The following is a 23,803-nucleotide window of genomic DNA, read 5'->3' on the forward strand; positions in this document are numbered from 1 at the left end:
GATAGAGTGCATCCCTGGAGTCAGGAAGTCTCATCTTCCTAAGTTCGAATACATCCCAAGACACTTGCTATCCGTGTGACCCTGGTCAAGTCACTTAACTCCATTTGCCTCAGTTTCCTCATCTGTAAAATGAACTGGGAAAAGAAATGGCAAACCACTCCAGCATCTCCAAATCGAGTCACAGATAGTTGGACATGAATGAAAACAACTCAACAACAACAACAAATTTGATAAAGCCTTAATTTAGACTTTTAATTCATTGGGAAGGTGTTCAATATTTAATATCTTGCTCTGTTTACTATGATTTGCCATTCTGGTTTCCCAGATTTGCCATGTTTTAGAGAAGACATTAAAAGGAAAAATAAAAAGATAATCTTAAAGGATATATAAGTTCTAGGAACTTTATTATATTGACTTGAAATAGGGAAGAACAATGTATATAATCTCAGTTATGGCCTCTCTGCCTACCATCATACCATTTAAAATTGTATAACAAATGATGTTTGCCTAGGCCTATCCATTGGTTTTGAGAGCCTGAGGCATGCTGGAAAGGTTGCTTATCTATAACTCTTTCCCTCTTTCAATATTCTCATTTCACTGTTGTTAAAGATTAAAAAAAAAAAGGTACTTCCATTATAATAGGTTGCAGATTTCATGTCATCACCTTGTCACCATTTTTCTTACCTATGACTGTTTTTCCAATGAACTGCAAATCTATAACATCCTTCTGTAGGACTGTTAATCTACACCAAAAAAAAAAAAAAACAAACCCAAAACCTTTCAGTTTGTATCCATCACACTTAGTTTTCAGCTTGTTATGCAAAAATATGCTGAAAGTTACATTCTGATCATTCTGCAGAAAACTGAGCATATCATTTATGCATTAGGGTTTCTGCAAAACATTTCAAGAACTAAATTCCCTGATAAGTATTTTTCATTGGTTCTCTTTTGTAATTTGATTGACTAGGGTATGTAAATATATTCACTCCACATACATATCCATGTGCCCACACAAAAGTGAGTGTCCCTGTGACCTCATGTGCAATCCTTGTTGCTAAAGCCAGCTCCTTTGACCATTGTCCTTATCCTCTATGTTGCAAAAGTCTTGTGCTTTTTACCTTGTCTTTTATTATTTCAGGATATACCCCTGTAGAGAATCCACCTCCCTCACCCCCTACACTGGGGAGCCTTATCTTGTCACAAAGAAAAACGTATGCAAAATCAATTGACATGGAAATCATTTAGGACAGCATAGCCAATATCCCACACCCATAGGTCCCCACCTCTCTAGTGAAAACAAAAATGTACATATCTTCCAGGGGGTTAGGATTGGTCATTATAATTAGATAGTATTATTCTTTGTTTAATTTTGTTCTCTCAGCTTCTTTGAAATTGAGGATTATTGATAAATTATGCTCCTCAGGATCATTTGTGTCTTGATTTTCACATTTGCCTATCAGGAAAAAGCATCCCAATCCTTTCTACAGATGTTACTCATTACCAAGATTCTGGTATTTTCTATTTCTCTTTACTTTGAGGCCTCTTTCACTTTTAAAACTTGACTGTGAAATTGTGTTCCTTCCTGAGTTTGCTGTTTACACTATCATTTTTTTCTTGTCCTCTAGATCTTTAGTTATCCTTTTACAGAAATACTTTAAATGTTTGTTTCCTTTGTATTATTCTATTTCATAGAAATTGTAATATGCTGTTCCTTAATTATAGTGCCTGTCAGAAATTCCAGCCTTCTTTCACATTGGTGGATGTTAGTGTCACTTCCTGAATCACAACAATGATGAGATTTATTTTTTCCCCTAAATTTAGTTTCTTCAAATTTAACTCATTATTTGTCATAGCATTTAAAGAATGGGGCCAATAATTTTATCTTCACAAGTGACATTGCTATTTTCAATAGACGTTTTAGAATATAAGAAATTGGACACTAAGATCTAGAATAAGGCAATGAAATAAAGTTATGTGAACATTGATTGTGAAGTATAGCGGGAATAAGGAAGCCAAAATTTACCTCTTGTCCCCCCACCTTTTTTTTCTGCCCAAAGTATTTTTCAAGCTAAGGGCACACAGCTGTAAGCTGAAGAAATCACTTGTTTCTTGACCCATGTAACTTTTCTGAAAATCATGAGATATGTTTTTTTGTTTGTTTTTTAAAGTATGACTTTAGTGATTCAAGGACTATTCAATTCTATTTAACATTTAATAAGTGCTCGCTACATGCAAGGCATTGTGTTAAGAACTGGGGACACCAAGACAAGGATGAACCTCTCCAGACCCTGAAGGAACCCCCATTCTATAGTCATTGTCATGAACACTAGTGAAGTCCCTCAAGAGTGAGCTCCTTGAAAGTAGAGCCTCTTTTCCCCTTTATTTTTATCCTCTATGCTTAGCACGGTGTCTGGCACACAGTAGGTGCTTAATAAATGTTTATTGACTGACAAATTGAATGTCCTTAGGTGATAGATACACAGTTGGACACCTCGTCTGCACTCAGAAGGTAGAGCCTACCACAATCACATCAAATTCTTATACCTTAGATTCTGCTATTCAGAACAGAAAGTGACTAAGCTTAGATAACATAATCTATTTCAAGTGTTTTTTTTAAAAACTGGGTTCTGTGAACTATATATGCATGTGTGTATATGTATGTATGTATGTGTGTATTTCTATATGTATATATACACACACATATGTATATGTGTGTACACAGATGTATTGATATATACATAGATGTATGTGTAAACACATATTTATAGGTGTATATATGCTGATAATTGTTGTTCAATCGTTCATTTGTGTCTGATTCTACATGAACCTGTGAACATTTTCTTGGCAAAGATAATAGAGTGGTTTTCCGTTTCCTTTCTCCAGTGTCCTCATTTTGCAGATGAAGAGCTAAGGCAAATAGAAGTTTTAAGTAACTAGTCCAGGGTCACACAGCTAGTAAGTGTCTGAGGCAGGATTTAAACTCAGATCTTCCTTACTCCAGGCCTGGTGCTCTAACCACTGTCCCACCTAGCAGCTACATACATAATTATATTTCAGTATAATTAGTTTCCTGTGTAATTCTATGATTATTGTTTTATGTACTTAAAGCCATTATTCTGAGAAAAGGTTTATAGACTTCATCAGAGTGCTAATGAGTCCATGACAGACAAAAAGTTAAGAATCCCTGATCAAGTTTAACAGCCTTCATTTTCCAGATTAGCTAACTGAGGCCAAGAGTGATCTGATGCCTTCCACAAGGCATATGGTAAATAATAGAAGGTGGATCCTAACCTAAGTCCTCTGATTCCAAATTCTGTGCTATTTCTACTATACCATGTAAACTGTCAACTGCATGGTGAATTTCAATGTTCTATGAAACCTCTTAGGATAAAACACTGTTATAAAAACCTGAAAAAGTTAGTGTCAAGGGTCTCTTTTTTTTTTGCCAGTAAAGGCTGGCAAAGACTGTCATTCTGCTACAATACCCCAAAGGCAATAGATTCTATATCATAGTAACCACTTCTTCCCCAAAATTATAAATTATCACTATAAGAGAAGATTATATAGTTATCTATCCTGTCATTCATCCATTTTTCCTTCTACCCAGCTATTTATTTTAACTTATCTAACCATTTACATATGTGTTTATTTATTTAGGTTTTTTTATTTGTTTTTTAGGCAAATTTGCTGTCCTATTCTGATGCCTTCGTATGGTGTGGAGGACACCCTGCATTTTCAAACATTGTGCCAGAGGAGCAAAAAGTTTGCTCCTCTAGCTGGGACTTTCAAGTATGGATTTGATGTATCTCTGTTGTCTTAATATCAGCCTAGCTAAGTTAATAACTACTTATCACCAGATTTGCTATAGTCCAATGACTTTTTTGGCCAGAGCAACTCTATGAGACCATCCATTAATTCATGGTGAGTTTGTGCTCTGAATCAATGAAGGAAATAACAAAGTCCCAAATCCTTGAAGTGCTAAGTATTAAGTAGTGATGTACATCCTGGAATTCATTTAAAGTGACATACCAAATTATCTACTGTGGACTGATACTAATAGAAGTCATTTACATTTGCATAATATTTTATTGGTAAAAAAAAAAAAACAAAAAGTATTCTTACCCCTGTTTTATCAAAGAGGAACTTCAGCTCAGGAAGATTAGGGAACAATATTACTGATCAACTAAAGATGTGAAAGTCATGGATAAATTTGGATTCAATGACCTGTAGTGTTACCTCCCACACTAGAATTCTATGACTCTATTATCTATTAAAGGACAAAGTTAGTAATTAGTAAAATCTGAATTTATCAAAAATCTTCTAAGTACAAACCCAGTGCAATACCCAACTGCCTCCAGATTAGAATCTGATGATTAAGAGCCCTAAATGCCATAATTATCATAAATGTTGTGATCACAGAGGTACAATTATATTCACATGCATAGGGTTAATTATAATAATCATAGTTTTTGAAATAAAAGTCATGACAGGGTTTGAAAAAAAAAGACATTTCTTTTTCAAAGTTTCATTAAAAGTTAACTTTCTTTACCTGAAATGGGGACTGTCACAGAATATCCAGGACATTTGATTTCTGTAGGTGTAGTGTGGCTGACTAAAAGGTGCACTGCAGTATTGCAAAATGGGGCAAAAAATGTTCAAGTCAGTTCATACAATACGTATCATGATTTAGAAATAGTCCTTCGGTGCTAGCCTCACAACAAAGTTAAAGAAACAGACCAGAGAGAATAAAAGCGAGGAGGAGCTATGAAAAATGCTCAGGAATAAGTTGGCTGGATTTGGTGGTAGAACGAGAAGAAACATATACCTGCATTTCAAATAACAGTTCCTCCACTGCTGTACCAGAAATTCAATTTTTTTTTCTATCACTTAGAACAGTGATTCCTAACCTTTGCTGTCTATGAAACATCTGCCTTGAATATTCAAGTATGTAATGAGCTAGAGATGAAGCCCTTAACTGCCCAAGAAATACTGATATAATTAATGTGTATTTTAAGTTACTTATTTTTAGATATAATTATCTACACAGTATACATTATCAATATACAATTACATTCAGAAAGCCTTGCAGTTAGAAAGGACCTTGGGGATTCAACCTACTCATTTTGTAGATAAGGAAACTGAGGTCCAAAGAAGTAAAGTGACTGAATTTACAATTTACTTAATCTGTACTTCTGAATTGCCTACTATGTTCTAGGCAGTGTGTAAGGTGCTGGGGATATGAAGATAAAAATGAATAGTTCCTGTCTCTAAGAAGTTCATGTTCTATTTGAATACAGAAAAGAGTAATGGAAAAAGCATTGAACTACAGGAAGGAGCCAAGACGGTGGAGCAGAGGCAGCAAAGTAGCTGAACATCTCCCAAATCCCCCATCCAAATAACTTGAAAACAGCACCTTAAATCTAATTTTGCAGTGTCAGAGACAACAGAAGGTCACAGTGAGACATTTTCCAGCCTAAAACAATTTAAGAGGCCAACAGGAAGGTCTCTGACATCTGTGGGGGTAACAGGGGAGCCATGAGTTCATGGTGGCAACACCAGCTCTTGGAAGTGGCCGTGACAGAAGCAGCAGCAGCTTCCAGAGCTCTCAGCCCAGAGACAGCAAGGGAGTTGGACAACTGGTTGGAAAGAGATTACAGGGGACCTTTTGCTGGCACTGAGAGTAGGATTTAGCACTATTTGTTAACTCGATTGCCCATACACAGATCTGGGTTACAGTTCCAAGATAGAAAGTGGCACTTGTATTTGGTCACAAGGGAGCAGGGGCCCTTGTTGCTATCTCAGGGCTGAGAAGAACACTAGTATTTGAAACTAGTTCTGAAAACAGTAGGGGGAAAAAAAAACTCTGAGGCTTGAGAGGTTACTCTCTACTCAAGATGAGCAGAGCCCAACTTTAACATGAGGTTCAAAGTCAAGAAATGGGCTGGGAAAATACACTCACAAAAAAAGAAAAATAAAAAAATAACTCAAGCATAAAGAGATACTATGATGAGAGGGAAGTTGCAAACACAAGCTCAGAAGAAGACAACAATGTAAAACAGCTACAAGCAAAGCCTCAAAGGGGAAAAAAATGAAAATTGGACACAAGTCCAACAAGAATTCCTGGAAGGGTTAAAGAAAGAAACAAAAATAGTAGAGTAAAAATTGGGGAAAGAAATGTGATACAAGAAAATCATGAAAAGAGAATTAACAACTTGATAAAAAAAAAGATAGAAAAATACTGAAGAAAATAACACCTTAAACCCCAGAATTGGCCAAATAGTTAAAAAAAAAAAAGCACAAAAATTCAGCAAAGTAGGAGTGGGGGGGGAACTCCTTTTAAAGTAGAATGGGCCAAATAGAAAAAGATGTACAAAAGCTCACCGAAGAAAATAATTCCTTAAAAATTAGAATTGGGCAAGTGAAATGTAATAACTCTACAAGACATGAAAAATCAATAAAATGAAATGAAAATAATTTTTAAAAAGAAGAAAAATGTGAAATATCTGATCTGAAAAACAACTAACCTGGAAAATAGAATGAGGAGAGATAAATTTAAAATTATTGGAGTGACAGGATATCACGATCAAAGCAAGAGCCTAGACATCATATTTCTCGAAATTATAGAGGAAAACTACACTAATGTCTTAGGTCCAGGGGTTAAAATAGAAAATGAAAGAATCCACTCATCATCTCCTGAAAGAGATCCCAAAATGAAAACACTTAAGAAATATTATAGCCAAATTTCACAGCTACTAGATCAAGGAGAAAATATTGCAAGCAGCCAGAAAAAAAAAATTCAAATATTGTGGAGCCACAGTCAGGTTCACAGGGGATTTAGCAGCATTAAAGGAGAAGAGGACTCCAAATATGATATCCCAAAGGCAAAAGCAGGATTATAAACATGAATAACTTACCCAGCAAAACTGAGTATAATCCTCCTGGGGAAAATTGATATTTAATGAAATAGATAACTTTCAAGCATTCTTGATGAAAAGATCAGAGCTGAATAGAAAACTTGACATTCAAACACAAGACTCAAGAGAAGCATAAAAAGGTAAACAACAACAATAACCAAATAAATCATAAGGGACTTGATAAAATTAAACTGATGGTCCTATATGGGAAGAAGATACATGTAATTCCTAAGAACTTTATTATCATTAGGACAGTTAGAAGAAGTCTACATAAAGGGCATGGGTGTGAGTCAATTATGTTGAGACGAACTTTAAAATAAAGTGAAGGAGTGAGAAAGAGGGATGTGCTGGGAGAAGGAAAAAGTGAAAAGTAGACTGGGGAAAATTGTCTTAGAAAAAAAGCACACAAGGAAGAGCTTTTAAAATAGAGGAGAAATTGGGGGTTGGGCAACACTTGAACCTCACACTCATCAGAACTGATTAAAAAAGGGAAAAGTAGACTTTTGAGGGGGGAAAGGATAAAAAGAGAGAGAGAAGGATAAACAAAAGAAAATAAGATCAAGGGAAAATGCAGCAATCATAAGTGTGAAAGCGAATGTGATGAGCTCACCCATAAAATGGAAGCAGATAGCAGAATGGATTAGAAACTAGAATCCAGCAATATGTTGTTTACAAGAGACACACTTGAAACAGAAATACACACACATACATACACAGTTAAAATAAAGGGCTAGAGCAAAATCTATTATGCTTCAGCTGAAATAAAAAGATGGGGGTAACAATTATGAGGGCAGCTAGGTGACACAGTGGTTAAAGTGCCAAGCCTGGGGTCATGGAGACTTGAGTTCAAATATAGCCTCAGACACTTATTATCTGTGTGACCCTGGCCAAGTCACTTAATGCCATTTGCCTCAGTTTCCTCATCTGTAAAATGAGCTGGAGAAGGAAATGGAAAACCAACCGAGTTCAAATCTTTGCCAAGAAAACCCCAAATGGAGTTGTGAAGAGTTAGACATAACTGAAATGACTGGAAAAAAAAAATCACGACCATAGACAAATCACAAGCAAAAACAGACCTATCTAATTAAAAGAGACAATCAGGGAAACTATATTTTGCTAAAAGATATCATAGACAAGGGGCAGCTAGATGGTGTAGTAGATAGAGCACTGGCTCTGGAGTCCGGAGGACCTGAGTTCAAATCCAGCCTCAGACACTTGACACTTAATTAGCTGTGTGACCCTGGGCAAGTCACTTAACCCCATTGCCTAACCAAAAAAAAAAAAAAAAAAAACAGCATTTTTAGGGACAGCTAGGTGGCGCAGTGGATACAGCACCAGCCCTAAAGTCAGGAGGACCTGAGTTCAAATCCGACCTCTGACCAAACACTTGACATTTACTAGCTGTGTGACCCTGGGCAAGTCACTTAACCCCAATTGCCTTAAAAAAAAAAGATATCATAGACAATGAAGTGATATCAACGAATTTTATAACAAGTTCTCTGATAGAGGCCTTATTTCTTAAATATATAAGGAACTGTGTCAAATTTATGAAAAAAATAAGAGCTATTTCTTCAACTGGTAAATGATCAAAGGATATGAACACGCAGTTTTCAGAAGAAATCAAAGATATCTCTTGTCATATGTAAAAAAAAAAGTTGTTCTAGCTCACTAATAATTAGAGAAACGTAAATTGAGACAACTCTGAGGTACCACCTCACACCTTTCAGAAATGACAGATCCTGAAGGGGATTTGAGAAGATAGGCATACTAACTGTTAGTGGAGTTGTGAACTTGTCCAACTGTTATGGAGAACAATTTGTAACTATTGCCAAAGAGCTATAAAACTGTGTATATACTTTGACCCAGCCACTACCAGGTTTGTACCCCAAAGAAAAAGCAAAAGGACCTATGTGTACAAAAATATTTATATCATTTCTATTTGTGTTGGCAAAGAACTAGAAATTGAGGGCATGCCCATCAATTGGGGAATGACTTAACAAGTTGTGGTATATGATTGTGATGGAATATTATTGTGCTATAAAAAATGATGAGCAGGATGGCTTCAGAAAAACCTGGGAAAACAAAGTGAGGTAAGCAGAACCTGGAGATCATTAAATACAGTCGCAGCAATATTGTAATGGTGATCAACTGTGAATGACTTAGCTACTCTGATCAATACGATAATTCAGGACAATGCTGAAGGACTCATGATGAAAAATGCTATCCACCTCCAGAGAGAGAAATGATGAACTCTGAGTGTAAATTTAAAAATACTAATTTCACTTTATTATTTTTGTGATATGGCTAATATGGAAATCTGTTTTCACATGCCTAATTGATGTCATATTGCATACCTTCTCAGTGGGAAAAAAAAGAGGTTCAAGGGAGGGAGAGAATTTGGAACTAAATTTTTTAGAAGGACTGTTTAAAATATACAATATTTTTCAAAATTGAAATTTTTTTAAAAAGTTCTGAAGTTGGACTCATAAAATCTGGGCTCAAATCTTAATTCTGCCATTTAGTGATCTTGAAAAAATCTTTTAACCTCTCTGGCCCTCAGTGTCTCATTGGTGATGAAGGGGTTGACCTAGATGTCTTCTAATGTTTATTCTAATTCTAGAACTTTAATCCCATGGTCTTGGGTATACCATAAAATAAAGAGCGATAGGCATAGTAGGGATTATTAGATGATTGCTCTGGAGATGGGCAGGGTTTTAGAGGTCATCTAGTTCAGGCCCCACATCTTAAAGGGGAAAATGAGTCACTTAAATACTGAGGTGAGTGATAATGAATATTGGGGTGTGTGATAGAGGTGTTAAAGATGACTCCAAGGACACACACCTGAGGAACTGGGAGGGCAGAAATGTCCTCAATAGAATAAGGAAACTTGGAAATATTGTGTTGGGAGAGAATGAGTTTGGTGTAGCAAAATGCCTATAGGTTTGGAATGGATATTTCTGTGAGTCAGATATTTTGTCTACCAAACATTAGATATAAGAATTGATATGCATAAATGAGGCCCAGATCATATTAGGTAACAAGAATGTATAGTGGACTTCGTGTGAGGTTAGGGTCAAGGCCATGGTGGCAGCAGCTACAAGGGTAGTCCTTTCTTGCTCTGCAGAAATAGAGGTCCTGCCCTCTCCTAGGACATCATTTTAGAGAGCATTACTTTAGCAGTTTTCATTTGAGACCCTCAATTCACCTGGGACAAAAGGGTTGATGGAAATGTGGGCCAGAATGCAGGATAAAGGAGGGTGGTAGTAATGTCAGCCAGCAATTCTTCCCTGGCAGCAGGCAACAGAAGAGGCCTTGTTGTATTTAGTCCCTCACCTACATTTACCTTACATAATCCACTCCAGACCCTCCATGCTTCATTATTCAGTTCTTGCCCTAGACCTCTGAAAAGTAAGAGCTCAACAGAGGAGGCCCATGCCACTCTCTGAATATCCTTGTGTCCTATTGCCTCCTACTACCTCTGCCTTGGTCCAGGACTTAGAGCTCCACAGCTTCCCTGGACACTGGGCTTCTGATCAGTATAGCTTGCCCCACACCCACCATGCTGCTGTCTGGCTGTATGCCTATCAAGCCACTGCACACGTACTCTCAGCTGAGGATAAAAAAAATCAACACTACCATTTTTGGTAAAGACTGTTAATGTTTTCTCCTAATATCTAGAGTGCCTGGACCAATACAGATAGCCAGGAATGATCCCCTCATTTCTATTTTCTGTTGAAGTTACAAACACTCTTCTTGTTGTACTCTTAATTGTCTGACCATAGGGTTGACACACTATTGAAAAACTGAATCAAGTTAATATTGATATTGCCATTGTGAATGAAAACAGAATTCAAAGAAATTACAGGAAATGAGATGAATCATTCATATTTTTTCCCTCAGAAATATAACTAAGAATTTGTGATGTTAGGTTCATAGAGATTCAAAGGTACATGAAATATCATTTCATAGAACAACTGGTCATATCATTTTTCAATGTTCCCTAAGATAATGAAGCCAACAGACCATTACTACGTATGGCTCGTATGCTGACATCTGATGTAGGGGATGAGATCATGGAGAAATTCAATTAATAACTTGTTCTGATCATCCAAATTGAGTCAATGTGTAGGTTGTTACTCAGTTACTCAGTTGTTACTTCAGTTCAAAGCTAGCCTTAAGGAGGAATACAGAAAAATAGGTTGAAGAACATGGTCTGACATCAAGAAATGAAAGAGGCCAAAGGCTTGAAACCTTGTGCCTTTATGTCATAATTTTTTTTTTAATGAAGAAAATCTCAAGGTGCTATTTAAGTACCAAAGAACATATGTGTTAATATAATTATTATCACAAACTGACAGTAAAAATTTGAGTTACCCCTATAACTTTATCATGGTAGACAAAAGCTATGCTTGAGTATTCTAAATCACCTTGAAAAATTCAAACAATATCCCTACCCCCTGAAGACCAATATAATAGTTCCATATTCATTTCTTGAGTTTTGCCTTTTTACTAAAGTTCCACACCCCACCTCTTCCCACCCAGGAACAAGATTCTCCCAGCCTCAGGTCTTCCCAAGAGAAATAAGATTAGTATGTGCTGTTATCACCAGTTTATTCTTCTTGTTTTTGTTTTTGTTTCGTAGAAATCTTCTGCAAGGTCAACTGGAGAGGATTTCATTTTGAAACAACAGTAAAACCCCAAGGCCAAGATCACAGTAATATTCTACCTCTTGGGAACTAGTCTCAAAGTAAAACCTTAATTGATTCAATCCTTTGCCATCTAGTAACTGTGAAGTATAAAAAACTTCTACCCTAAGGGTAGCCTTGATGAGTTCAATTCATCAGATTGAGATGAATGAAAAGCCAGGGCACTGAAAAAAACAGGCAGATGTGGTTGTTGAAAGAGGTCAATCTTTGATACATCATGGATAATAAAATACCATAGATATGGTGAAGGACAAATGTCTTGATTTTCAAACTAGGCCAGTGAACTTGGGTTCAATTTCTGGGAAAAATCATAGAATATATCATTAAAGGGATGATTAATAAACATCTTGAAAAGAAAATATTGCGTACAAGAAGACAGTACAGGTTAATCAAGAACAACAGGCCATATTGAATTATATTTATTTTCTTTTTAGAAAAGAAATGACACTTAAAGATCAGAAGAATGTTGCAAATATAATTTGCCTAGATTTCAGGAAGGGGGGGAGGAAGAGAGGGAGGGAGGAAGGAGACAAAACATTTTTTTTTCAAAGTCACTTGTGTTGGTGGACAAGATAGAGATATGTGAGCTATCTGACAGGCTAGGTAAGTGGATCTACAATTTGTTTAATTAGAAAACACCAACAATACTTATTAATGGCTTCTTGTCAGCTTAGAGAGAGGTTTCTAGTTAAGCCACCTAGGGATTTATCTTAGGACTATTTAATATTTTTATCATACTTGTTTAAAGGAATAGATGGCTTGCTTATAGAAACTGAAAATTTCACAGACTTAGAATAGTTAACACAACAGATTGAGATAGCCAAGATCTAAAAACATATAAACAGTCTTGAATGATGAACCAAACCTCCTCAAATGAAATTTTATAAGGCTAAATCTAATGCCTTAACTTTAGATGAAAAAATCAACTACATAGTACAAAATAGAGAAGACATGATAAGAAATTCATTTGGATGGGGGAAAAAAGTATCTGGAGATTTCAGTAGACTATCAGCTTACTATGAGTCAATAATGTAATAAGTCAACCAAAAATGCTAATGCAATATTTACCTTTCTCTAAGAGAAACATGGTGTTAGTTAATAGTTCTTCTGGACTCTGCTATCTTTGTCAATTGACATTTGGAATGCAGGGGTCATTTTTCATTGCTTCATTTCCGGATGAACACTGAAAAGCTGGAAACGCAGCGCTTCTTAAACTGTGGGTCACAACCCCATATGTGGTCGCAACCCACAATTTAAGAAGCATGGAAGGGGTCACAAGTAGAAAAAAGTTTAAGAAGCCCTGGATAGAGAAGGGGAATCAAGATGGTGAAGGACATCAAATATATGCTCTTTGAGAATCAGATGAAAATCATATGACTATGGTAATATTATAATTTAGAGATGACAGGGAGGTAATCTAAACCATTTTACAAATGAGGAAAATGAAGCCCAGAAAATTTAAGGGACTTGAACAAGTTCCCAGAAAAGAAACCCAGGATGCTTAGCTGATAGAGAAGACCTGGGGTCTGGACAGTATATTATAATACTCTTCACATATTCCAAAGGCTGTCATGTGTAAGGATTAGACTGTTCTTGTTCAGAGAGGGGGTAAGGTAGAGTGAGAATTAGAAGCAATGCCTGCAAACTGTAGAGAGGCAAATTTAGGCTTGACATAAGGAAACGTCTTGGTCAATTTGTGCTGTTAGTAAGTTGAACGGGCTGACTCACAGTGTGGTAGGCTGGATGCTCATTTGTTGGACATACTGTAGAGAAGACACTTAGAGAGATAAACTTAGAGTATATGGCCTCCGATTTCCCTTCCACCTCTGGAATTCTATGTAGTAGTGTTTTTTTGTTTTGTTTTGTTTTCAGAATTAGTTGTCTCTATGCAATCAGAATACTTACTGGTTAGAACAAAGATTCAAAGCAAATCCAAATTACAAGGACAAAAAATACATGAAGATACTCTGCAGGAGATTTACTTATACAATCTTCATTTTTTTTCTAAAGAAATATTCATCTTCATTTGGACAAATGCTGTGACTGGGAATTTTGGTAGCACAGTGTATAGAATAATTGAACAGTCCACGGGAGATTATTACACAGTGTGGCTAAATGGCACTCAATCACTGCCATGAGTGGACACTATTTCTCAGCCAATGAAGTCCTTGCTGGGAGTACTGAACTAGGTGTCCCATACTGCTATGCAGGGCAAAAGGCCCCATCAGTAAATCTGTATCATTAGAGAACTCTCTGCTCTCCTTGGCAAGGTTGCCATCCATCTCATAGTAGTCATAGCTGTGCAGAATGTTGGTGATGCTAATAGGGTTGGTTACCATCTGATGGATCCAATGTAGACTGCTAATTATGGGTGGTAGGAAAGGGGTGCTAGTGCTTGAGAGACTCCCCTGAGATCCTACTGAGCTGACTGGAGAAGGGCTGGGAGACGGGGGATAGAGTTCTTGTGTTCCTTCTACTGTTACTCCATGGAGATGATGCCTGGGCAGCTTTAGATGAATTCCTGAAGTAGTCAATAAGTGCTTTTGAACACTTTATAGTATGGTGCCTTTTAAGCCAAAACATCTGCCAATACATGAGAGCCAGACAGTAGGAACATGATGCGCTATTTGTAAAACATTTGTCCATTTGAAAAAAAAAAAAAAGAGAGATTGGGGGAAAAAAGGCTCTCTGTAATCATGAACTTATAACTAAAATCTAGAATGCTAGAAAACAGTCATTTAAATCAGGAGGTGTTTATATATATATATATATATATATATATATATATATATATATATGTGTGTGTGTGTGTGTGTGTGTGTGTGTGTGTGTGTGTATGTATACACACACACACACACATACGATTAATGTTGTATAAGAGAGAAGTCATATAGGAGTGGGAGGCAGGTAAAATAAAGACACTCGAAGCTTAGGTAAGGGCATGACTCACATCACAAGGTTAAAGAAGCACATAGAAAAATAAGTTAGGAAGTTTTTCAATAAGAGTAATAGATTATGTTCATTATCATTTTCCTCAGAACAACTTTGAGATGAAGTTAATACAGTGCAAACATGATAATCCCCATTTTATAGACAAGGAAACTGAGGTTCATCGTAGTTAAATGATTTACCCAAGGTTGTGTCATAGTTTGTCCTTCATTCTGGAAGAAGGCCATAATATCAAGAAAGTGATACCATGACTTGAAAGTGAATTGGATTTAAGTGAGGAGGGCTGTACAAAGTCACCAGCCTCACTTTCCCCTCCAGAGCCACCTGGCCCATTCGCAACAGATAAATCAGGATGACTGGAGATGGTCCTGCACGCAGTGGGATTCCTTGGGCTTTTTAAATGAAGGTCTTGCCCAGGTCTCAGTTTGACTGAAGCAATGCTCATTCAGTGATTAAGGCTAGGTAAGAAAAGAGAGAAAGAATAGCTTCTTTTACTAAATTTAAAAAAAAAATCAATCTAAGAGGGGAAGATCCTCAGGGTTTCTGACCAGAACAAAAACAGTTGCTGTTTATATTAGCTCATGACCAGGGAGGGCTTGGGCTGGGGACTACTGTTGGCCAATCAATAAGAGGCAGAGTGATTTGGGTCTAAGGCATGGTCCTTAGGAATGAAATGTCGCCTGTAAACCCCAGATATTTTACAAGGTTTCGGGAATCCACATTTACATTCCTTTGGGCAGAACACCCTCTGGAAAGGATATTATACTCTATGTGGACAGGAGGAGAGAGTGAGGGAGAGGGAGAAGGCAGGAGCTTCACTGCCCAACTGGAAGTGGCCAATTGGGTCCCTAGTGGGGCAGCTTGTACTACTCACAGGTTGTTGTTTGTCCTTCCTTCTCAAAGAGGACCATGACATCAGGAAGGTGATCCCATGACTTGCAAGTGAATTAGATTTAAGTGAGGAAGGGCTGTGCAAAGTCACCAGCCTCACTTTCTCTTCCAGAGCCATCTGGTTGCAGTGGCAAGATATAGATCAGGAAGACTGAAGATGGCCCTGCTACCCAAGGTCACACAACTATTGAGTAGTGGAGAAATGATTCACACCCAGATCTTATGGCTGCCAAGTCCACTACAGCTTATGGGCTCTAATTCTTATACTTCAAAACTGTCTGTGTCACACGTAAGAAAATTGGCTGCTTTTGCTAAACATAGGGACGTGGTGCTTGATCCAACAGGTGAAACACTGTTTTTATTTACCATGACGTTAGAAAACTATTTCTTTATACATTCACCTTCAGGAGTTAGGCACCTAACAATTTTCACAAAATTATACAGCAAGATTGTTTTTTCTGTGTGTCTGGTTTTTGTTTTGTTTGTTTGTTTTTGTTTTCTGGGGAGGGGTGAGAGTGTGTTATTTTGTTTTTATTTCAAGTATCTGTATTTCAAGTATTATGTTTTCATTTGGGGATTCCATGAGAAGGAAAGCAACTGGAGACTAAGAAAACTTTAGAAATTGCTGGAATAAAACAACTTAAATTGAAAACAAAAGTAAAGCGTGTTTTGAAAATAGAAACATAGTTGTGCTTAAATAGAATAACTGAAAACCACTGATGCTAAACCAGATTTCCATTGCTACCAACTGTGTCAAGAATGCACAAATTGAATAAGGAGGAGGGGAAGCTTAAAACATATTATGTGAAGAATAAGAGAATGGTGCATGAACAACAATGTTTGATTTGATTGGAGAATGCAGAAAAACGTGGGGCAAGAGAATCGACATTGCTTCTTGTATTGACTTCTAATCATTTACATTTTAACTTTTCCATTGCCTCTATTAAGACACATGGTATATTTTCATCTTGGTAATTTCTGCAATATGAGGGGAAGGGTGAAAGAAAGGAGGGCCATTGTCTCATTGGCCCTTTGTACTCAATGGCAGGGAGTCTAACAATAAAATCTATCATTCTTCCTTTCCATAACGAAACCTGAACAACCCCTAATTTTTCCCACCTAGAAGTCATAATGACTATGGTTCTCTATTAGGAGGAGAACTATATATGCATGAGTGTAGAAGGTTGATGATCTTGAGAATTTCCCACATAACCAACAGAGAGGGAATTTTTAACTTTTTTCTTGTTGTTGTGTTGTTGTTGTTGTGTTATGGACCCCTTTGGTTAAGCCTATAGCACTCCCTTCTTAGAATCATACATTTTAAATGCATAAAATACAATATATAGCACCACAAAGTAAACTCATTATATAAAAATGCCATCATCAACACATATTCACACACACACACACACACACACACACACACACACACACACACACGTACATTCACAGACCTCAGGTGAAGAATTCCTGCTGAGGAGGAAACAGAGGTATGCTGGTAAGTATAAACAGCTCTCTCTGATTAAAAAGAAAAAAAAGGACTCCCTGCACACTTTCAAGTTTAATCTACATTAACACTTTCTTAAGTCTAGACAACGTACAAAGCAAAGGAAATTGGTAGAACGTGGCTAAAATCAGAAATATCTGAGATGGATTATAAAGCCACCAATATTTTTTATTGTACTGTTATAGAAATGTGTATTTTATTCCATAAATTAAAAAATATATTTTAAATAAAGCCACCAATAGTGAATAACTTTTTTTTCTTAACAAAAAAAGACATCTTATTGATATGGATTCCACAACTGGCTTTTTACCAAGGGGAAGACTACAATCCACATTTCTGAGAGTCAGATTGGATGTCAAAAGCATCTTAATCCAATCCAGCATTATATTAAACCACATTGGTGCCTTAACAAATAATAATTTGGTAATTTCAGTAATTAAATCTAATTGTCCTTCATTTCATTTATATACTCAGCCAAATATATTCCATACATTATAAAGTTCAGTTTCTCTAATTGTGCCTAGACCTTTTCAGGATATTAGGATTTTGTTCAGTTGATTACATTGAGTTGATTTGCTATCATATTACTGCTAAAGGATATGTAATGGAGGACCAGACCACAATTCATTCAATACAAATATCAAGGTTACTAGGTTATAGAGAGTTGAAGCCTCCCCTTTACATACCCACTGAGAGACCAGGGTAATTTACAACCTCTTTTGCAAGGTTCCACGGCCTAATTCTGAGTGAGCAGCCTGGGAAAAAGGATAAGGCCTATAAATGAGGTGGAAAGGGCTTAGGATATCCCCTCCATCAGAGATAAAGCTCTATCAAGAAGCCAATACTCATTTCTTCTCTCCAAGAATAAGATAAAATAATTGGGCTGAATATCAATTGACAATCCAATTATCTTAATCAATTTATAATATTAATCTGTAATATTTGTAAAGTGATGTTAATGCTAGGACCTAGGTATTTTTTCAGTTACTTTTATATTGGAAATGTATGCAGAAGATGCTGAAAAGAAAGAAACAGTAATTCTACCTAGCAATATTACAAAAAGATATAACTGAATTAGGCGGTCAGAGCTGTAGTTTGCCCTCTGCTGGCATACTGCATCAACTACATCCAGTAACATTTATTTATTTATTATGTGATTTATAGTTTTCATCATTTTGCCATGCCATACGAGTCCAAATATAGATTTGGCTAAATATAGTGGCTATTGGCCACATCCCTAAACTAAGATCTCTTTGAAAGGATAAACACACACACACACACACACACACACACACACACACACACACACAATCTATTACTGATTACTACTGCACTCAAGTTTATAATACCCAATCTAGGAGTGAGGGGGTGGAATTGCAAACTGTATTTGTATCACTATAATAAGTAATGAGTATTACATGTGATGTTATATATGTACAAAAAGTTCTAATGACACACAATTTATCCACGAATATCAGTCACAAAATATTAACTCTTCTCTAATTATGACTTGGTAGGTCTAGAAACCTTAGCCTCATAGTTTGATCCTGAAAGACTTCTGATTTTATTCTCAAAAGTCACGTCACATATAAAACATTTACTAATGATCTTGCTGGTATCTCATCTTCGTAATTTTGAGAATAAAAACAACACTAAACTACTGTCATATGATGGGCTAAAATGACTAATGCTGCTTTCTTCCTCGGATCATACCTATTAGGCTGTTCAGTTGGATGAATTAGGTTTGTCACCTTGCTGGATGTTCACCAAAGTGCTTATTCTAAAATAAAACAACAAGCAACCCATCCAGTAATTTTTAATGTATGAAGTTAATTTTCCTTTTTTGTAGAAGACATTACAATTATAAAAAAAAATTGGGCTTGAGGAAAACCTTTGGATGTCTTTGCCATATTAACTGGGATGATTGGGAAAAGATATTTAAACCTTATGCATATTACCCTAAAGATAAAGTATGTTAAGCTTGCAGTCAGGTGTTTCCATTAAAGCATTGGCACATATCCCATGTGGATAAGAGGCTTTGTTATCTTTGGATACCACTGTAACAAAGATTAGGAAGTGCTCACCTAGGAGAAGGGGAAAAGAGCACCTTGCTTTTAGAGGGGTTATTGGTGGAAATGAAAGAGTATGACTTAATTTCTGAAAGCTTAAGGTATGGTGCTCAACCAGGTAGGCCTACTTGGTTTAGGAGTAATGTCCTACCTCCAGCACTTCGATTAGGTAATAGCATTGTAAACAAACTCATGTTTACTAGAAGGATTTTAGGGTTCAGAGATTTGTTTACCCAGTGTCCTTGAAAACCCGGTGGTAGCATTCCTTATATTCTGATATCACATTTGTGACATGAAAATAGGACTGTCTTCATTCTACACACAATGTGATTGGATATGATTTATAGTTACTTTTTCCCTATCTATTTATGTGCTAACTGAGCATAAAACTTGACAAAAGATTGAAGCGCATATCTCTTAAATGAAGAGAAGAATAGGATTTGGACCAGTGATTGTATTAGTATAGGAAACTACCAGGGAATTAAGTTCCCTTTATAGGTCAGCATCTCTGGGTAATTCAGTCAATAAGCATTTTTTAAGTACTCACCATGTTCTAGGGACTGTGCTAAGAAATGCTAAAGACTAAAAAAAAATCCTTGTTCTCAAAGATCTCAGAGTCTAATGAGGGATACAGCAGGTAAATATCTATGTAAAACACACACACACAGACATACGTACACACACACATAAGTACAAAGAAGATTTAATTTAAAATAAGATTACAGATAATATTAGGTTTGAAAGGCACTACCGATAAAGGAGATGAGGAGAGTCTGTTAGCAGAAAGGGGAACTTTTAGCTGATACACGAAGGAAGCTAGGAGATGGAGATATGGAGGGTCAGAATTCCAGGCATAGGGAAACTTCATTTTATAGGGAAATTTTCAAGCCACTGAAAATTTATGGAAGAGAGAAATGAAATGTCTTGTTTGAGGAACCAAAAAGAGGCCTATGTCAATTGATCAGAGACTACTTTGGGAGTGAGGAGAGGGCAAAATATTGGAAAGGTAGGAAGAGGTTAGGTTATAAAGGGCTTTTATATTTGATTCTGACAGCTTGTAAGCTCAATCGACTGAGCACTGCTCCTAGAGTCAGGAAGATCTAAGTTCAAATTTGTCCACAGACATTCAAGATCTGTGTGAATTTGGACAAGTCACTTGACCTCTGCCTGCCTCAGTTTCCACACCTTTAAAAGTGGGATATTAACAGTTTTCTTGTTTAGTCATTTTTTCAGTTGTGTCCAACTCTTCATGACCCCATTTGGAGTTTTCTTGGCAAAGATACCGAAGTGGTTTGTCATTTCCTTCTCCAGCTCATTTTATAGATGAAGAACTGAGGCGAACACGGTTAAGTGATTTTCCCAGGATCACACAGATCGTGAATGTCTGTGAACAAATTTAAAGCGAGATCTTCCTGACTTCAGGACCAGCACTCAATCCACTGTGCCACCTAGCTGCCCTATATTAATAGTATTTTATTTTACTTGTAAAGTGCTTGAGTGCCTTGCTTATGGTAGACACTTAACAAATTCTTCCTTCCTTCTTCCTCCCTCCTTTGCTCTCTCCTTCCATCCCTCCCTTCCTTCCTCCCTTCCTCCATTCCTCTCTTCTTCCCTCCCTCCCTTCCTTTTTTCCTTCCTTCCTTCCTTCTTTTCTTTAATAGGGAGTCACTGAGGTTTATAAAATAGAGAGGTGACATGCTCAGACATGGGAAGAATAATTCAATAGCTGAGGAGAGGATAGAATATAGTGAAGGCTACTTAAGGCAAGGAAAACAACCAGTAGATTGCTACAACAGTACAGCAGGCTAGATTCATGACTAGACTCCCTAAAATGGTATCACCCATTTGTAGATGGCAGGGACCTGTTCCAGAGATAATGGAGGAACAGAGCATGCATAAACTTCTACACTGGCTTGTTGTGTGGTTGGAGGGGGAACTCCCTTCTCCACTGCTCACTTACCCAGAAACATTTATTGCCTTGCTAGAATGATCCCATATTTAAAAAGGTCTGAGCCCGCACTTGTGGGATTTTGTTCTTGTTGTTGTTGTATTCCCATCTGAGAGTAAAAATGCCTTCTTCATTCATTGTATGCAGTAATGAGCAAAGGCCTGAAGGACCCCAATACTCCTCTATGTTCTCTAGGTCATGTGGTCCTGAGAAATGGGCCTGGGTTTTTGGCCTTTTTGTTTACTCTTGTTGTAATTGCAGGGAGTGAAGTACCTGATCGTGCCTGGATGCACAAACGATGGCGGTTCAAGAGTCCAGGAATACATGAAAGGTGTTGCAGCCAGTTCAGTGGGAACAGCGGGAATCAGATAGAAATGTAATTGGGAGATATTGAACAAAATAAATAAAAACACAGTACAACATAGACAATCTTAATTTGTGGTCAATTTGTGACCTTAGGGATATGGTTTCTATTTGAGTTTAACACCATTGGCCTCAGGCACTCAAAGGTTAAGTGACCTACTCAGGGTCATACAGCCAGCATGTGTCAGAGGTAAGATTTGAGCCCAGGCCTTCTTTGCTTTGAGGCATGCTCTCTACCCATTATACCATACTGCCTCTCTTGTTTGTGAAGATGGGCTAAAAAAAAAATGACATGTTTGGAAAGACAAAGGCTAAGACAATATAGGATTTGTTCCATAAAATGATGGTCATGAAAAAAAAAATTCTTCCTACAATTCTATAACATAAGGTACCTCTTGAAACTTGAAAAGGGTATTTTAGGACAAAAGAAAAAGAAATATAACTTAAAAAAAAAAGGACACTAACTTAAGGAACTTTCTAACTGGTTCAGGCTAAAACCACAAATTGGTTCAAAGAGTGGTTTGGTGAAATTCATGGAAGATTAATATGGAACAGGCTGCTTGGTGGTGCTTTGGGACATATCTGAAACCTTGAGACGTTGAATCATGAATGCTAGCACTGCTTTAGTTAATTTGATGTAAAAGGACATTTCCTATATACTCATTTTGTTCAGCAAGCATACCGGCAGTCATTAAAAATGCATTGAAATATTGTTCATGTCAAGGTCTAAAATAAATATGTCATGAATGTCAGAATATTATTTGTTTATGACATATCTTGTTAAAAGGATTTTTTTTTAGAATAAAGAGATATCCAGAATAGTCCCCAGCTTTTTACAAAGCAAGCTATAGTCTTTTCAAAGAAAAGTAATATGGGTTACCAAGTACCATTCTGTTTATTAAACAATTTCCTTGACATTAGTAATTAGGATTAGTTGATTATATTTTCACGTCATCTATTTTGCGTATTTTTTAATATGCTTTCTTTGGGTGCTAAACATCAGAATTGTGATACTATCTTTCTAAAAAGCAGCCTATTTTTGAAGAATTTTTTTCAATGCAAAGAAGTAAAAGGAGTTAATGTATAGACCTCATTATTTCTTTCTGGATCTTTGTTCCCTGCAGCATCAGCGTGCTATTATTTATTCCTGCATGTGACACTGTGTTTGTACTGAGACTTTACAAAATAGGGACTTAACCTTATTAAGAACATCCTACCTTCCAATCTCATGTAATCCTCCAGTTCACGGTTTGACTTCAAGTACATCAGAACTTCTATGGATTCTATCTTTTTTTGTTTTGTTCTGGTTTTTTTGTTTGTTTGTTTTAATGAGATAGTCTGGGTTAAATGACTTGCCCAGGGTCACACAGTGTTTGAGGTCAAATTTGAACTCAGGTCCTCCTAACTATAGGGCCAGTGCTCTATCCACTGTGCAGACTGTATCTATTGATAATGAGCAAAGAAAGATTTGAGTTCTAGTTCATCTCCACTGAGGTAAAAGGATATAAAACATAGTTTCAGACAATAATCCTTAGGTGTAATTCATTAATGGAAAAGTAACAAGATCATATCCCCTTGGATATATGATAAACCCTTTTTCTATAACTGGCAAAAACATCTCCATTGCCATAATGATTATCTTTCATCTAGATAAGTTTCATTATAGAGCAGAAGGAAATAGAATCTGAAGAGGTAGATGATACTCAGAATCGTGTAGTCTGGAAAGAATTCAGGGGGCAGAGGTTGTCCTAATCAAGAGGGCTTTATTGACATAAAAGCAACAGGCTAGTCCTTAGGAGCACTAGCAGTTTGAGGAAAAACAGAGGCTTGCTTTTGTACCCAAGTTTTGGGCACTTAGCTAGGAATGGGAACACACTGCTATATTGGCAGTTAACCACAGGAAGGATGTCAGGAAGTAAGGGGAGGCAGGAAAGGAGAAGCAAATGTGTTGGGTACTTTACAAAACAGTTCAGGGCTGTGATCACAAAGCAGGGAACTTAACTTGCAATGTTCAAGGATATGGGCACAAACGTTATGGGTTAGCCACGTACACAAAAAATAACAAGGTTTTCTTGTCAACAGATAGAGCCCCATTATTAGGCAGATTTAGGTTCAGGGAAGGCTCTCATTGTTGCTGGGCAGAAGTCAGCCACATCAGAATCTATATTCATATGTATATATCTCTACATAGGTAGATAGATAGATAGATAGATAGATAGATAGATAGATAGATAGATAGATAGATAACAAAGTATATTTAAGAAAAGTAGACAAAAGAATTTTTTTAAAGTTCCTGTTAAGTGTCTACATTAATAAAAGTACCTTATAGGAACTTTTCTCTGAAGTCTTTTTCATATCCCACAATGTTTGAGAACATAATGGCACCAGAGGAAGGGCAACAATGAAAGGCTAGAACAGCAAAGTTTTCTGATGACCAAACTAAGCATGAATCTTCT

This window comes from Phascolarctos cinereus, unplaced genomic scaffold, assembly GCF_003287225.1.
Source record: "Phascolarctos cinereus isolate Bilbo 61053 unplaced genomic scaffold, phaCin_HiC Scaffold_7;HRSCAF=346, whole genome shotgun sequence".
Classification (NCBI taxonomy): Eukaryota; Metazoa; Chordata; class Mammalia; order Diprotodontia; family Phascolarctidae; genus Phascolarctos; species Phascolarctos cinereus.